The sequence below is a fragment of the Myotis yumanensis genome, unplaced genomic scaffold (assembly GCF_028538775.1).
Source record: "Myotis yumanensis isolate MYYU_CA2020_CCGP unplaced genomic scaffold, mMyoYum1.0.hap1 SCAF_18, whole genome shotgun sequence".
Taxonomy (NCBI): domain Eukaryota; kingdom Metazoa; phylum Chordata; class Mammalia; order Chiroptera; family Vespertilionidae; genus Myotis; species Myotis yumanensis.
Genome location: NW_027223769.1, coordinates 2,037,485 through 2,039,735, shown reverse-complemented (window position 1 = coordinate 2,039,735; position 2,251 = coordinate 2,037,485).

Below are 2,251 nucleotides of genomic sequence, written 5' to 3'. Positions count from 1 at the left end.
GCGCCGGAGTGACAGGAGAGGAAGAAAAATGGGCCGAGAAATCAGAGTGGACGCGCGGGGGGCGCGAGTCCGGGAGCGGGCGGCGGCGGCGGCGGGCGGGGGCCGCGCTTCTGCCTCGAGGGACGCTGCCCGCGCCTCCGGACCCCCGCCCCCGGCGCCGACCCGACCTTCTCCCTAATTCCAGCCCGCACCGCCCTCGCGGTCCCCGCCCCCGCCCCCGCCGGGAGCGCTACTTTCCCCGGGGCCGCGCCCTCCCCGCGCGCGCTCCTCCCCCGCCGCCCGCTTTCCACTCGCGGCGCCCGCGTTCTAAACTCGGCCCCCTCCTCTCCCAGCTCAGCCCCGGCATCCCACTCCGTCCTCCTCAAATGCCCCCAGGACACCCCACCCCCCGCACCCCTCTCAAAGGTCTGCAGCGGAAACGGGCGCTGCGGGCGGGGCGGGGCGGGGCGGGGCGGGGGTGGCGGCCAATGGAGCGGGAAGCAGGACAAATGAGGCCCGGCCCGCGCGGCCGACAGGCCCCTCCATCTTCCCATTAGCGCCTAATGGCCCCCCCGCCGCCTCCTGATGAAGATTTATCGGCCCCGGAACTCCCGCCCCCTCCGCCCCCTCCGCCCCCTCCGCCCCCTCCGCCCTCCGGCCTCCCCCTCCCCGCCCGCCCCCGCCCCCGCCCCGGACACCTGATGAAGCCGTCAGCGGGGCGGGCGGGGCGGCGGGAGCCCGACCCGGGACGGCAGCGCGGGACTGAGTCGCTGCGACACCCCAGGGAACGTCCCGGGCCGTGGAGTCAGACCTGGGAGGGATTTGAGGGGGGCTGGGGGGGCGAGGCCCAGGAGCCCCCAGCGGTGATGGGAAGGGGGTGGGGGCTCCGGCCACCGCTGGAGCCGAGCCGGGCCTCCCACTCCCAGCGGGGTCCAGAGACCAGGGTCTGAGCGAGAAGTGGACTCGGGACCCGAACTCTGGGTCCTGAGAGCGGAGAAGATCGGGGCCGGGACCCTGGGGTCTGGGAGGCAGAGGGGGCTGGGAGCCTGGCATGGGGGGGCTGGGTTGGGAGCCCCCTGATTGATTTCTGTTTACGGCTGTCCCCGCGGGCGGAAGAGCGAATCGCGCCCCATCCATCAACAGGCTCGCAGCCTCCCTAATAAAAACATTTTACTCCTAAATGATCTCGAACTAATTAACTCAAAGTGTTAATTAAAGTTTGCGCAGACAGCATTGTCATCAGGGAGGGCGGTGGATCCATCTTCCTGAGAGAGAGAGACAGGGTTTGGGGGGGCAACTGGAGAAGGGAGGGCTCCCCGCCCCCTCCCAGCCGATCCCTGCCCCCTGCCGGGCCAACGCCCTGCAACCTCCCTGGCTTCTCTCTGCATCTGTCTCTCCTCTGAGTTTTTCTCTGTTGCTCTTTTCCTGCCTGTGTTTCTCCCATCTCTGTCACTACGTGGGTCTCTGTCTCTCTCTTACTATCTCCTACGGGAACACTGTTTCCCCAAGTTGCTCCCTCCTCCCCCTAATGTGCAGCCTTTATCCCTGTGTCTGTGTGCCCCGGGGTTATGTGTGTGGACACATGTGTGTGTCAGGGTTTGTGTGTGCACATATGTGTTTGGATCCAGGGCATGTCTGTGGACACGTGTCAGGGTTTGTGTGCACACAGCTATGCGTGAGCGCAGGGGTATGTGTGTGAGCACTGTGTGTCTGGACGTGTGACCAGTGCCAACAGACAGGCTGTGGGACCCTAGCAGGGTGTCCCTGAGACAGGGAGGACCTCTGAGGGACCCTGCGGACACGGCCGGGGTCCCCTTCCCATCTCCCCCTGGCAGGGGCAGGCAGGAGCCGAATGCAGGCACAGCAGGTGGGTGAGTGCCCAAGTGTGATTTCACCTGTGAACTCGCGAACTCCTGCACACGAGAATGTGCAGCCCCTCCCTCTGCCTCTCACAGGCGCCTCCTCCCCAGCCCCGCTCAGCTCAGCTCAGCGCCCCCTTGCTCCTCTTCCTCTGTCCGGGGCTGCCTGTGGGGCAAGGGAGCTGGGGCCAGGACAGGCCACCAGGCCATGGGCATCTGTGGGGTGGCTGGCTGGGCCGCCCGGTGTGAGCTCATACATCAGGGCTGACAGGCTCCGAAAGCCCCGGAATTAAAATCTAAATCGAATATTGATCACCCGCTCCGGCTCTGGCCGTGGCGCCCACTACTGCCCCCCCATCCCCAGCTCCTGCTCACGCTCCCTGCTCCCCTGCTCTCAGGCATCACCACTGTCC